This window comes from Triturus cristatus, chromosome 5_1 (assembly GCF_964204655.1).
Source record: "Triturus cristatus chromosome 5_1, aTriCri1.1, whole genome shotgun sequence".
NCBI classification, from domain to species: domain Eukaryota; kingdom Metazoa; phylum Chordata; class Amphibia; order Caudata; family Salamandridae; genus Triturus; species Triturus cristatus.
The window spans coordinates 268,119,325-268,135,723 of record NC_140587.1 but is presented as its reverse complement, the minus strand read 5'-3'; positions in this window follow the sequence as shown (position 1 = coordinate 268,135,723).

Genomic DNA, 16,399 nt, shown 5'->3' with positions numbered 1-16,399 from the left:
GCCATGATAATCCCACTCCAAAAAAACTAAGTGAGGACCCTATGTCGTTGAAAAACTACAGACCTATCTTCCTTCTTCCCTACCTATCAAAAGCCTTAGAGGCACATGTGGCACATTACTTATGCTCCTTCCTAGCAGATTCTAAATTTCACGATCCGCACCACGCAGGATTCTGCCCCATTCACTCAACTGAATCAGTCATTCTATCTGTGGTAGATGACATGAGAGAACAAGTGGATGGAGCCAGAACTCAGGCAATGGTACTGCTATATCTCTCCGCTGCCTTTGATACAGTGGATCATGTAATTTCGGTCGACCAAATCGAGGCCGGGGGCATACAAGGGTTTGCCCTAGATTAGATTAAATCCTTTCTTAAAAATCACGCCAGTCAGTTCACCTCTCCCCTTACTGCTCAGCTAAAGTCCATTTGAGTTGTGGAGTACCATAGGGTTCATCGTTATTCCCACATCTTTTCAATCTTTATATTCGTCCACTGGTACATACCCTCCAGCAAAAGAAGGCAAAATCAACAACAACGCTGACTATATGCAGCTAATATTTACCATTGACAATACGTCGGAATCAGAGGAAGCTTTCCAAAAACATCATGCTATGTATCAGAGACTAGATGACCGATAATTAACTACAAATAAACTCTGATAAGACAGAGATCGTCATCATCAATAACAAGCTCAACCAGTGGAACCCATCCTATTGTCCGAGGGAGATGGGATTCCACCCTATACTAAAATAATTGGAAAAAATCTGGGCATCCAAATTGATAAACATCTATCCATGAATCCACAGATAGGAGCAGTGATTCATCATGCTTTCTTCAACTTAGGAAAATTAGGAAAATTTTGAACTTTTTCTCTATGGTAGCAACCATTAAAATCATCATTGCTATAGTCCAATCAAGAATTGATAATGCAAATGCCCTCTACCTGGGACTTCCAATATACAAAGAGACTTCAAATGGTACAAAACCCAGCAGTTAGACTGGCTGTTTAACAACCGAGGCACAGTCACATCAAACCACTGATGAAGAAACTACATTGGCTTCCAGTGGCTCAATGGGCCATCTTCAAAACAGGCTGTGTTATCTATAAATCCCTTCAAAACAAAAGCCCAAAGTTCATATGTTTAAGAATCCAGAGATATACCCCAAAGTGCAGTCTCAGATCAGCCTACTTGAACCTTCTAAAGGTTCCAAGATTTAAGCGGAAAAGGTAGGGAGGAGCAAGATTCTCTGTGATAGGGCCCCATATTTGGAACTCACTTCCGGTTGAAATTAAACTTGGAGCAAACTGTATGAGTTTCAGGAAGCGGTTTAAAACCTGGATGTGCACACAAGCTTACTGTGTTAACCTGAGAAGATGTTTCCTTCTTTACCCTACCACCAAGAACCCTAGAGTGAATGTGCACTTTACAAGTTTGATATAACATAACAGACCTCTAACTTAATTCTCAACTATTTAGAACATGTTTGTACTAAGAGGAGCAGCAAGATTGTGGAGGAGTGTATTGTTGTTCTTGGATGGCTCAGAGCTTCCCACTTCCTTGTCCTGTATGTTATATCCTGTTTTGTGCAGTAGTTGGAGAAATCCTCCCCAACTACAGAGATCTCCACCTTCACTATGGAGTTCTCCCCCTACATAATGAAAGCGGAGAAATCCATTGCTTAAATGAATTAAATCGGTATAAATAGAAGAGGAAGGGGAATGCATGTATGGGGTTACGAAAGTCCACCTAGTAGCACATGAAATAAAATGTTACGGTGTTGTTATATTATATGTCTTGCTCTTACAATACATGCAGGGTGTTATGTATTGATTTGAAATTGCAGTGTGTAATGGGTGATGAATGTATATGTAACGTGCAGTCAAATGATACATAAGTGAATACTGAGTTAGTGTATGCTTATTACATTGTAACTTGCAAGTTTACCTGTAACATAATGGACTTCCAACAGTGGTTTCTCAGTAAGGTATATGTGGATGGTGTCGTGATCCACCATTCACACTTCATGCAACACTGTCCAACCACTATGATGCAACAAACAAACTAGCAGCTCAGATGAAATGAGTCAGTAGTGCACCAGCAGGCCCTGATTGCCTGTATAGGACTGAAGTTGAAGGGTAAGGTCTACATGTAAGCCCCATCACATGGAAAGGGTGTGCAACATGCAACAGGCTGCAATAACCTTTCACAATACTTCTGAGAGTACTGGATACCCCCATGTGGCCAAGACATCAAAAGTGCAATTTATGGATAGCTAAGTGCAGTCAGTGATGGCTCACATGTGTGTGCCCTGTCATACCTCTAGTGAGGCAGTGAGGTTGACAGTTGGAAGTGGATGAGAAGATGGTCAAAGAGGGCATTCTCATCACCACCTGCAACAAAGATATGATATTTGAATGTGGTTTATATGAGAATATTGCACATCATTTATATACACATGCAATGAATGTTAGGGTTAAGTGTATCTATAGATCTATAGACGACGAGAACGTTCCATTTCGGTTACCGCTGCCAAATTGTGGAATACTCTGCCTGCTCACATTTATGAAGTCAATATGTTTTTTTCCCTCTTAGACCCTTTCATCATCTTCTGTTTGATTTGAGGCTGTTCTTGACTGCCTTCCCTTAGCACTTTGACACCTTGGGTCTAGTGCACTCTATAAACTCTCTTTTCATGACATTTTTTTCATTTCATCTATTGTGATTGGTTACATTTTTTCAGTTAGTATATTTAGGCTGGCATTCCCTAAATATACATGCAAATCTATTCTCATTTAGTTAAACTGTTGTAAAATGTATTCTCTGAATAGTCACCACAAACCTTTGGCCTTCCTCCCCCTCTTTTTCTTGCCATGTTTTTGTTGGCTTTAGGACACTGAGCACTTTACCAATGCTGTCCAGTGATAAGGTGAATGTGCTCTCTCCTCTAAAAATGGTTTGATTGATACATCCACCTGTTTGGCACACTTAATTTACCTATAAGTCGCTAGTACAGTGTCCTACATGTGCCCAGGGCCTGTAAATTAAATGATACTAGTGGCCCTGCAGCCCTGATTGTGCTACCCATAAAAGTAGAACTTTAAACATGTCTCAAGCCTGCCACTGCAGAGCCGGTGTGTGCAGTTTACACTGTCATGTCGAGTTGTCATTTAAAACCCTTTGCCAAGCCTTAAACTCCCCTTTTATTACATGTAAGTCACCCCTAAGGTTGGTCCTAGGTAGCCTATAGGACAGGGTGCTTTGTCATTTAAAAGTGGGACTTTTAAGTTTAGGTTTCCATGTCCTGGTAGGAAAGAGCACCCAAAGTCATTTGTCACTAGGCTTTGGCGGAGCTCATGGAGTTTCACTCTGCGAAATTCCACTAAGTTATGCCAAATTCCGAGGCGTTCTGTGAGTGGGCAAACATTAACAACAGCCATTTTAAACATAGACATTGCTTATAAAATGTTTGGTGCAGATTTAAGGAGTATATGGCATTGAGAACATAGAACCGGCCGCCCCACCCTGAGGTGAATAGGCTGTCCGCAGGAGAAACAGATTTTCTACCCAAAGTGGACACAAAAAAAAGCTTCATAGTGCTGACGCTGCTCCAGGCCGGTATGCAGCTTGGCACTAAAGGGAGTGGAGGTATGCCTCAGGGTTGAAGAGTGGCAGCGAGTCGGTACAAGTGCGAACGTTGGGAATGCTAATATAAATGCACCCTCTTTCACAGAGTTCCTTTCCTGCTGAGAAGTGCTGCTACTCTCAAAGTGCAGCCAAATTGCTGCACCTCTGGTGGGAGGTGCTGGTGCTCCGTACATGACAGTACTACTGGCTCACACTGACAGCACTTGGTCGGACTTCGACTACATTTGTACCCCTCCTCATTCCCTCCTCACCTGTTCTCCAGAACAGGAGTTGTGTATGTCCAGCAGCTGTGGGGTCCTCAACAGGGGGCTGGAGCTCCACTGTTACACTCTCCTTAAAGGGCACTGCCCATGTCTCAGCAGTGAAACTAACGAGGGTCCAAAGATGGTTCTTTCATTGTATCCCCTCCCACTGCTCAGTACCCAGGGGCTGCCAATAGGCAGAGGGATTCCTCATAGAACTCTGCCCCATACCCAGGGGATGCGGACAGGCAGAGTGTGTCCCCGTAGAGCACTGCACCATTCCCAGGGTCACCTCAGAGTGCCGTTCCATTGCTTCAGACTCTGACAGAGATGTGCCACAGCAACCAGCCACAGGCGAAAGAGAACTATTTCAGAGTGGGACAGGCAGGGTGGCGTTTTGGGATGTCACTACATTTGTGGATGTGTATTGGCCTCACCCCACAGCCATAAGAGAACACTGATAGCTTTTGCGACCTATTTAACTGATCAATTTTTCAAAGAAGGTAAAGGAGGCAAGGGGACAGATAGAAGAAAATGACAGATGGGGATGACAGATGATATAGGAGGTGGTGGGAGGTGGGGGTGGGAGGAGACAGGATGAGGATGAGTTTCTGGATAATAAACAAATGGAATATGCAATGCAATTACATGCTACATAAGTTTACTTTAAAAGCTACTGAATCATATCCTGCTAAGCCTCTGCTGCACTGCATACCCGACTTCAGTACCAGAAATGTAAGCAACACTGACTGCAAGCAGAAGCAGCCAGGCAGAGAATGACCAGCCAGGTCTAGGCTGAAACCCATAAATGCACTTGTCTGTTATCTGATCACCAATTGCGGTAAGCTTGTTGTGGAGGCCAAGAACAGCACCACAGATGCATGCTCAGATTCCCCAAGCAGTGTGAACTAGGGTTGAGTGGGCCAGTAAACTTTGTTCTGCCGGTGGTTGAAGGAGTTTACACCCCACCCTCATTTTTCACTACTGTGAGGTTCACCCCTCTCATAGGTTAACATTCAGAATTCATTATTACACTTATCAGGTGTAATTCCTGATTGAGAAGGAATAGCTCTGTCATTTTCCATATATTTGAAATGGTAATGATAAATCCTCTTTAGTGGTGAAGAATATTTTATCACTACCATTTTGAAAATGGCACAACTAGAAAGATGGCATTTGCCTGTTCTCAGCCCAGTGTGCCTGCAGCCTGTCTCCAATAAATGTCTGGTGTGGGTGACAGCAGGACTTTGTGCACTCCATCTGAAAAGCCACACACATAGTGGGTGTGGGTGTAACTGGTTGACCATCCACATCCTGATGGGCCATCCTGGGCAGGATTGGAGGGAGGAGCTGACACTGATACCTAAATAGGCTGTGCCCTGTCCCTACACAAAAGGCTGCATAGCCCCCTGTAATGAGCCTGGAGACAGAGCTGGGAGGGAGGATCTCTCTGCACTTCAAAGACCCTCTTTGCAGTCACCTCCACTTAAAAGGCACAACTGGGTCTCTGACCCCACCATTTCAGACACTACTGGACTTGTGTTGAAACTCTACAAGGAGTAAGTACTGTTTTACTGCTACAAGGACTGCTCTGGAAGAACTGCCCTCCTGCTCCTCACGTACATCTTGCACATGCACAGTTCGTGCAAGATGTACGCAAGGAGGAGGAGGGCAGACCGGGGACGCCGCAATAAGGTAAGTTACTTTTATTGCTTTTAAATTATGTTCATACGTTATTTTAATTGATGCGGGGTGGAGGCGGGGCCCAATTTAGCGGGGGTGGGCTGGCTACCTCCACTCCACTGCGGAGTTCTTTTCCTACTCCGTGTTCTCAGCAGAGCACGGAGTAGGGAAATCTCCGCAGACTCCGCTGGCGAAGCGTAGATCTCTGCCAGCGCCAAGGTTCAAGGCAAGCAGGTCCAGTCTTCCTTCTTCCGACAGCAGGGCAGTCCATCTTCTGAATCTTCCAGATTCCAAGGAGTGTTCTGATGAGAGGTTTTAAAGGTGCAACTTTTATACTCAGTGCCAGCATATATATGGGTGTCCCTCTCTTTGTCCACCCCTAAACAGGTTTCGGTCAGTTCTGCAATATCCCCAAGGTTTGGCTCCAAACTGTCTAGGGTATCATAGGGCAGATAGGACCAGGAGCCAGATGCATCTGCCAGTGATAGAGCAAGCAACCTCAGAAGTCAGGAAGTGGGTGGACACAGTCCTCAGTCTATCCTTTAAGGCACATGAATGGCTAAATACAGCACCTCTGGCCATCCTGCTCAGGAAAGGAAAACGCTTCCCCACACCCAAGGCCAGTTTGTTCCCTGTCTGGAAGGAATACGCATCACAGGAGAGCCATTATAGTCATGTGACCCTGGACACTGGCAGAAAGGCACATTTGGTTTATGCAGAAAAATGCCAACTTTCTAAAAGTGAATAGTAACTCAAAATCATACTTTTCCATTAAGGATTTTATAAGCCAATCGCAAAGAGACCGCAGCCGTGAGGGGGCCGGCTAGCTCTTCTTTTACTCTCCAGCCATGAGGGAAACGGCAATTCTCTACACACCTTCGCTGTGAGGGGGACAGCCGGCGCTGCAGAAGAACTAAACTTCCCAGCAGCCCCTAGCAGACGCCCGCCCCTGACATTGCGTCCTGTATCAACTCCACAGTCTCTACAAAAGGATTATATCTCATCCACCCTGATTTATGGCCAATCTCACCATGTATGTGAAATTGATACTCTTATAAACAGGCCACAAGATGGTTGGAAAACTCGCTATAAGTAAATAGTGAATTGTCCAATCAAACTCCTATCATCAAAATATTATATATAACATCTGAAACTCACCAAAAATGAATTGAGTAGAATTCTGTATCATTGCAAATGAGTTTATTAACATCAAACGTGTAACATTCACAAATTTCTACTCCCCCAAATTAATGGTATCTTAAAAGAACTACTTAAAAGAATGAGATAAAAATGTATAAAAGTAAACAGAATAATCTGATCAAACTCCTGTAGATTACCCTGTGTATTAAATTATTTAAAACTCACCAGGAGATCAAATATGTTGGGAAGTCCATTATCATACTTTCTAACCGAACAGTCTTCCCCAGAGGTACAAGTCCAATGGCAATGACAACAGACTATTAGAAAGATTACTGGGAAGGGGAGAAAGGAAAGATGCCTTTCTATATTGTTTGGAAAAATTAAATTTCGCACAAGACAAAAGGACCAGTAAAATACAAATAATATATTTTTATTAGGGGATATATGCGAATGAGTAAATTAAATTAATAAAACACTAATTCATACTCCTATCGTTATTCTAATTTCAATTGATTATTCCACAGAAAGAGGAACAATGAAGTATGTTTTTTTGTAAGGGGATATATGCATTAACTTAGTGCTTACCTGTTAATTTATGAAACTACTTATTCAAGTGATATGATATTATAACCCTTACTCACCATTTCCCCAAAGGTCTGTTTACCATTTGTGCTAACCTTGCACTTTCTGTATTGTGGTAACAGATCAAAAAGTCCTTGTGTTACCTCAAGCACGGAAGGGTTAAGTTATATCATCTCCTGGCATGTTTTAAACACCCACCCTATGTATTGTAACTCCTTCAACAAGGTCACATCTTATTCCTTGTCATGACAGGCTTTAAGAACGTACTCTATATTAAAAAGTATCATCCAATAAGACAGTCAAACCCATACTTCCGATCTGTTAAATATGATTCCTTAACCTTAGCACTAACCTCACACATTTCTTCACTGTCAATCATTAAGTTAAAATGTATGCAAATAGGTATTCGATATATGATGTATCTTTATCGAGCTTACATACACAACTTTTTATTTCATCTTAAAGTCACCAGAAAGACCTATCAAAAAACTTAATTAATTTTCTGTTTGAGCTGACACCTATTTCAAGCACTTTTCAATACATCAATCCATAATTGTACTCCTAATTCTTGTTACTGTATTGTATTCCAATCCTTGTTCACCTGCATTCTATGTTGTATTCCCAAAATGCATATTTAATCAGGCAGGTGGTGGGTGCAATTTCTTTCTCGTGTAAATGTTACACAATGAATGTCTATTTCCCCTAGCTATTATTACCCTAAGATCATCTCACAAATGTTACCTTAAGTTTACCCACCTAAATGATAAAAATTCTCTAACCATGTTCTAACAGTTCACAATTGGTTATGCAATTCTCTGTCCATATTGTGACTTTATTTTAACAGTTTTCAGTTTGTCAATCAAACGTGTTTCTTTGGATCTCAATGTTTCTTCTACACCTCACTGCATCTATTTAATGTTCTCTAAGAAATTCTTTAAAAAGTAGTCAGAATAGTAGTGAATGAAGTATATTTCTCACATAGGTGTAATACAAGCAGGTATCTATTGTCCTCAGTCTTTATTGATCACAAATGTTCACACCATCTCTCTTATAGTTTTCTTACATTTGATCCCATTTATTCAAAGCCGCATGAACAAATTACTAGGTAAATGGAACATTTGGAGTTGCAGTGATGAAGGATTTTATTTGATAAAACTGTTATTTGTCATAATCTGAAAATGATTTTTTTCTATCTCATCTTTTTGAATTATATTCAAGAATATGTTAGGATTTATTTAATTTTGAGCTAGAACTTGTGGAAAAAGATCTCCTATGAGACAGTCTGTAATCTGAACGCACCAGTGTAGTTTGATGCAGGAAGCAACAGAGCCAGGTTTAATTTACTTTGGACCCCAAATTGTTGTGAAATATCCTATTCCATACTATACTGCTCAGCTGAGTTTTTGATCCTACGTGTACTTCTGGACAATCCCCTCAACGATAATCTTCAATTCCTCTGGGAAGAAACTGGGGGACCTCTAACTTAATTCTCAACTATTTAGAACATGTTTGTACTAAGAGGAGCAGCAAGATTGTGGAGGAGTGTATTGTTGTTCTTGGATGGCTCAGAGCTTCCCACTTCCTTGTCCTGTATGTGATATCCTGTTTTGTGCAGTAGGTGGAAAAATCCTCCCCAACTACAGAGATCTCCTCCTTCACTATGGAGTTCTCCCCCTACATAATGAAAGCGGAGAAATCCATTGCTTAAATGAATTAAATCGGTATAAATAGAAGAGGAAGAGGAACGCATGTCTAGGGTTACGAAAGTCCACCTAGTAGCACATGAAATAAAATGTTGCGGTGTTGTTATATTATATGTCTTGCTCTTACAATACATGTGGGGTGTTATGAATTGATTTGAAATTGCAGTGTGTAATGGGTGATGAATGTATATGTAACGTGCAGTCAAATGATACATAAGTGAATACTGAGTTAGTGTATGCTTATTACATTGTAATTTGCAAGTTTACCTGTAACATAATGGACTTGCAACAGTGGTTTCTCAGTAAGGTATATGTGGACGGTGTCGTGATCCACCATTCACACTTCATGCAACACTGTCCAACCACTATGATGCAACAAACAAACTAGCAGCTCAGATGAAATGAGTCAGTAGTGCACCAGCAGGCCCTGATCGCCTGTATAGGACTGAAGTTGAAGGGTGAGGTCTACATGTAAGCCCCGTCACATGGAAAGGGTGTCCAACATGCAACAGGCTGCAATAACCTTTCACAATACTTCTGAGAGTACTGGATACCCCCATGTGGCCAAGACATCAAAAGTGCAATTTATGGATAGCTAAGTGCAGTCAGTGATGGCTCACATGTGTGTGCCCTGTCATACCTCTAGTGAGGCAGTGAGGTTGACAGTTAGAAGTGGATGAGAAGATGGCCAAAGAGGGCATTCTCATCACCACCTGCAACAAAGATATGATATTTGAATGTTGTTTATATGAGAATAGTGCACATCATTTATATACGCATGCAATGAATGTTATGGTTAAGTGTATCTATAGAGCTATAGACGGCGAGAACGTTCCATTTCGGTTACCGCTGCCAAATTGTGGAATACTCTGCCTGCTCACATTTCTGAAGTCAACTTGTTTGCTGTTTTATAAAAACATCAGGAAACATGGTTTTTTTCCCTCTTAGACCCTTTCATCATCTTCTGTTTGATTTGAGGCTGTTCTTGACTGCCTTCCCTTAGCACTTTGACACATTGGGTCTAGTGCACTCTATAAACTCTCTTTTCATGAAATTTTTTTCATTTCATCTATTGTGATTGGTTACATTTTTTCAGTGACTATATTTAGGCTGACATTCCCTAAATATACATGCAAATCTATTCTCACTTAGTTAAACTGTTGTAAAATGTATTCTCTGAAGAGTCACCACAAACCTTTGGCCTTCCTCCCCCTCTTTTTCTTGCCATGTTTTTGTTGGCTTTAGGACACTGAGCACTTTACCAATGCTGTCCAGTGATAAGGTGAATGGGCTCTCTCCTCTAAAAATAGTTTGATTGATACATCCACCTGTTTGGCACACTTAATTTACCTATACGTCTCTAGTACAGTGTCCTACATGTGCCCAGGGCCTGTAAATTAAATGATACTAGTGGCCCTGCAGCCCTGATTGTGCTACCCACAAAAGTAGAACTTTAAACATGTCTCAAGCCTGCCACTGCAGAGCCGGTGTGTGCAGTTTACACTGTCATGGCGAGTTGTCATTTAAAACCCTTTGCCAAGCCTTAAGCTCACCTTTTATTACATGTAAGTCACCCATAAGGTTGGTCCTAGGTAGCCTATAGGACAGGGTGCTTTGTCACTTAAAAGTGGGACTTTTAAGTTTAGGTTGGGAGGTAAGGGTGGGAGGAGACAGGATGAGGATGAGTTTCTGGATAATAAACAAATGGAATATGCAATGCAATTACAAGCTACATAAGTTTACTTTAAAAGCTACTGAATCATATCCTGCTAAGCCTCTGCTGCACTGCATACCCGACTTCAGTACCAGAAATGTAAGCAACACTGACTGCAAGCAGAAGCAGCCAGGCTTAGAATGACCAGCCAGGTCTAGGCTGAAACCCATAAATGCACTTGTCTGTTATCTGATCAACAATTGCGGTAAGCTTGTTGTGGAGGCCAAGAACAGCACCACAGATGCATGCTCAGATTCCCCAAGCAGTGTGAACTAGGGTTGAGTGGGCCAGTAAACTTTGTTCTGCCGGTGGTTGAAGGAGTTTACACCCCACCCTCATTTTTCACTACTGTGAGGTTCACCTCTCTCATAGGTTAACATTCAGAATTCATTATTACACTTATCAGGTGTAATTCCTGATTGAGAAGGAATAGCTCTGTCATTTTCCATATATTTGAAATGGTAATGATAAATCCTCTTTACTGGTAAATATTATTTTATCACTACCATTTTGAAAATGGCACAACTAGAAAGATGGCATTTGCCTGTTCTCAGCCCTGTGTGCCTGCAGCCTGTCTCCAATAAATGTCTGGTGTGGGTGACAGCAGGACTTTGTGCACTCTATCTGAAAAGCCACACACATAGTGGGTGTAGGTGTGACTGGGTGACCATCCACATCCTGATGGGCCATCCTGGGCAGGATTGGAGGGAGGAGCTGACACTGATACCTAAATAGGCTGTGCCCTGTCCCTACACAAAAGGCTGCATAGCCCCCTGTAATGAGCCTGGAGCCAGAGCTGGGAGGGAGGATCTCTGTGCACTTCAAAGACCCTCTTTGCAGTCACCTCCACTTAAAAGGCACACCTGGGTCTCTGACCCCACCATTTCAGACACTACTGGACTTGTGTTGAAACTCTACAAGGAGGAAGTACTGTTTTACTGCTACAAGGACTGCTCTGGAAGATCTGCCCTCCTGCTCCTCACGTACATCTTGCACATGCACAGTTCGTGCAAGATCTACGCAAGGAGGAGGAGGGCAGACCGGGGACGCCGCAATAAGCTAAGTTACTTTTATTCTTTTTAAATTATGTTCATACGTTATTTTAATTTATGCGGGGTGGAGGCGGGGGCCCAATTTAGCGGGGGTGGGCTGGCTACCTCCACTCCACTGTGGAGTTCTTTTCCTACTCCGTGTTCTCAGCTGAGCACGGAGTAGGGAAATCTCCGCAGACTCCGCTGGCGGAGCGTATATCTCTGCCAGCGCCAAGGTTCAAGGCAAGCAGGTCCAGTCTTCCTTCTTCCGACAGCAGGGCAGTCCATCTTCTGAATATTCCAGATTCCAAGGATTGTTCTGATGAGAGGTTTTTAAGGTGCAACTTTTATACTCAGTGTAAGCATATATATGGGTGTCCCTCTCTTTGTCCACCCCTAAACAGGTTTCGGTCAGTTCTGCAATATCCCCAAGGTTTGGCTCCAAACTGTCTAGGGTATCATAGGGCAGATAGGACCAGGTGCCAGATGCATCTGCCAGTGATAGAGCAAGCAACCTCAGAAGTCAGGAAGTGGGTGGACACAGTCCTCAGTCTATCCTTTAAGGCACATGAATGGCTAAATATACAGCACCTCTGGCCATCCTGCTCAGGAAAGGAAAACGCTTCCCCACACCCAAGGCCAGTTTGTTCCCTGTCTGGAAGGAATACGCATCACAGGAGAGCCATTATAGTCATGTGACCCTGGACACTGGCAGAAAGGCACATTTGGTTTATGCAGAAAAATGCTAACTTTCTAAAAGTGAATAGTAACTCAAAATCATACTTTGCCATTAAGGATTTTATAAGCCAATCGCAAAGAGACCGCAGCCGTGAGGGGGCCGGCTAGCTCTTCTTTTACTCTCCAGCCATGAGGGAAACGGCAATTCTCTACACACCTTCGCTGTGAGGGGGACAGCCGGCGCTGCAGAAGAACTACACTTCCCAGCAGCCCCTAGCAGACGCCTGCCCCTGACGTTGCGTCCTGTATCAACTCCACAGTCTCTACAAAAGGATTATATCTCATCCACCCTGATTTATGGCCAATTTCACCATGTATGTGAAATTGATACTCTTATAAACAGGCCAAAAGATGGTTGGAAAACTCGCCATAAGTAAATAGTGAATTGTACAATCAAACTCCTATCATCAAAATATTATATATAACATCTGAAACTCACCAAAAATGAATTGAGTAGAATTCTGTATCGTTGCAAATGAGTTTATTAACATCAAACGTGTAACATTCACAAATTTCTACTCCCCCAAATTAATGGTATCTTAAAAGAACAACTTAAAAGAATGAGATAAAAATGTATAAAAGTAAACAGAATAATCTGATCAAACTCCTGTAGATTACCCTGTGTATTAAATTATTTAAAACTCACCAGGAGATCAAATATGTTGGGAAGTCCATTATCATACTTTCTAACCGAACAGTCTTCCCCAGAGGTACAAGTCCAATGGCAATGACAACAGACTATTAGAAAGATTACTGGGAAGGGGAGAAAGGAAAGATGCCTTTCTATATTGTTTGGAAAAATTAAATTTCGCACAAGACAAAAGGACCAGTAAAATACAAATAATATATTTTTATTAGGGGATATATGCGAATGAGTAAATTAAATTAATAAAACACTAATTCATACTCCTATCGTTATTCTAATTTCAATTGATTATTCCACAGAAAGAGGAACAATTAAGTATGTTTTTTTGTAAGGGGATATATGCATTAACTTAGTGCTTACCTGTTAATTTATGAAACTACTTATTCAAGTGATATGATATTATAACCCTTACTCACCATTTCCCCAAAGGTCTGTTTACCATTTGTGCTAACCTTGCACTTTCTGTATTGTGGTAACAGATCAAAAAGTCCTTGTGTTACCTCAAGCACGGAAGGGTTAAGTTATATCATCTCCTGGCATGTTTTAAACACCCACCCTATGTATTGTAACTCCTTCAACAAGGTCACATCTTATTCCTTGTCATGACAGGCTTTAAGAAGGTACTCTATATTAAAAGGTATCATCCAATAGGACAGTCAAAACCATACTTCCAATCTGTTAAATAAGATTCCTTAACCTTAGCACTAACCTCACACATTTCTTCACAGTCAATCATTAAGTTAAAATGTATGCAAATAGGTATTCGATATATGATGTATCTTTATCGAGCTTACATACACAACTTTTTATTTCATCTTAAAGTCACCAGAAAGACCTATCACAAAACTTAAATAATTTTCTGTTTGAGCTGACACCTATTTCAAGCACTTTTCAATACATCAATCCATAATTGTACTCCTAATTCTTGTTACTGTATTGTATTCCAATCCTTGTTCACCTGCATTCTATGTTGTATTCCCAAAATGCATATTTAATCAGGCCGGTGGTGGGTGCAATTTCTTTCTCGTGTAAATGTTACACAATGAATGTCTATTTCCCCTAGCTATTATTACCCTAAGATCATCTCACAAATGTTACCTTAAGTTTACCCACCTAAATGATAAAAATTCTCTAACCATGTTCTAACAGTTCACAATTGGTTATGCAATTCTCTGTCCATATTGTGACTTTATTTTAACAGTTTTCAGTTTGTCAATCAAACGTGTTTCTTTGGATCTCAATGTTTCTTCTACACCTCACTGCATCTATTTAATGTTCTCTAAGAAATTCTTTAAAAAGTAGTCAGAATAGTAGTGAATGAAGTATATTTCTCACATTGGTGTAACACAAGCAGGTATCTATTGTCCTCAGTCTTTATTGATCACAAATGTTCACACCATCTCTCCTATAGTTTTCTTACATTTGATCCCATTTATTCAAAGCCGCATGAACAAATTACTAGGTAAATGGAACATTTGGTGTTGCAGTGATGAAGGATTGTATTTGATACATCTGTGATTTGTCATAATCTGAAAATTATTTTTTTCTATCTCATCTTTTTGAATTATATTCAAGAATATGTTAGGATTTATTTAATTTTGAGCTAGAACTTTTGGAAAAAGATCTCCTATGAGACAGTCTGTAATCTGAACGCACCAGTGTAGTTTGATGCAGGAAGCAACAGAGCCAGGTTTAATTTACTTTGGACCCCAAATTGTTGTGAAATATCCTATTCCATACTATACCGCTCAGCTGAGTTTTTGATCCTACGTGTACTTCTGGACAATCCCCTCAACGATAATCTTCAATTCCTCTGGGAAGAAACTGGGGGACCTCTAACTTAATTCTCAACTATTTAGAACATGTTTGTACTAAGAGGAGCAGCAAGATTGTGGAGGAGTGTATTGTTGTTCTTGGATGGCTCAGAGCTTCCCACTTCCTTGTCCTGTATGTTATATCCTGTTTTGTGCAGTAGGTGGAAAAATCCTCCCCAACTACAGAGATCTCCTCCTTCACTATGGAGTTCTCTCCCTACATAATGAAAGCGGAGAAATCCATTGCTTAAATGAATTAAATCGGTATAAATAGAAGAGGAAGGGGAATGCATGTCTGGAGTTACGAAAGTCCACCTAGTAGCAAATGAAATAAAATGTTGCGGTGTTGTTATATTATATGTCTTGCTCTTACAATACATGTGAGGTGTTATGTATTGATTTGAAATTGCAGTGTGTAATGAATGGGTGATGAATGTATATGTAACGTGCAGTCAAATGATACATAAGTGAATACTGAGTTAGTGTATGCTTATTACATTGCAACTTGCAAGTTTACCTGTAACATAATGGACTTCCAACAGTGTTTTCTCAGTAAGGTATATGTGGACGGTGTCGTGATCCACCATTCACACTTCATGCAACACTGTCCAACCACTATGATGCAACAAACAAACTAGCAGCTCAGATGAAATGAGTCAGTAGTGCACCAGCAGGCCCTGATCGCCTGTATAGGCCTGAAGTTGAAGGGTGAGGTCAACATGTAAGCCCCGTCACATGGAAAGGGTGTGCAACATGCAACAGGCTGCAATAACCTTTCACAATACTTCTGAGAGTACTGGATACCCTCATGTGGCCTACACATCAAAAGTGCAATTTATGGATAGCTAAGTGCAGTCAGTGATGGCTCACATGTGTGTGCCCTGTCATACCTCTAGTGAGGCAGTGAGGTTGACAGTTAGAAGTGGATGAGAAGATGGCCAAAGAGGGCATACTCATCACCACCTGCAACAAAGATATGATATTTGAATGTGGTTTATATGAGAATATTGCACATCATTTATATACGCATGCAATGAATGTTATGGTTAAGTGTATCTATAGAGCTATAGACGGCGAGAACGTTCCATTTCGATTACCGCTGCCAAATTGTGGAATACTTTGCCTGCTCACATTTCTGAAGTCAACTTGTTTGCTGTTTTATAAAAACATCAGGAAACTTGTTTTTTTTCCCTCTTAGACCCTTTTATCATCTTCTGTTTGATTTGAGGCTGTTCTTGACTGCCTTCCCTTAGCACTTTGACACATTGGGTCTAGTGCACTCTATAAACTCTCTTTTCATGAAATTTTTTTCATTTCATCTATTGTGATTGGTTACATTTTTTCAGTGACTATATTTAGGCTGACATTCCCTAAATATACATGCAAATCTATTCTCACTTAGTTAAACTGTTGTAAAATGTATTCTCTGAAGAGTCACTACAAACCTTTGGCCTTCCT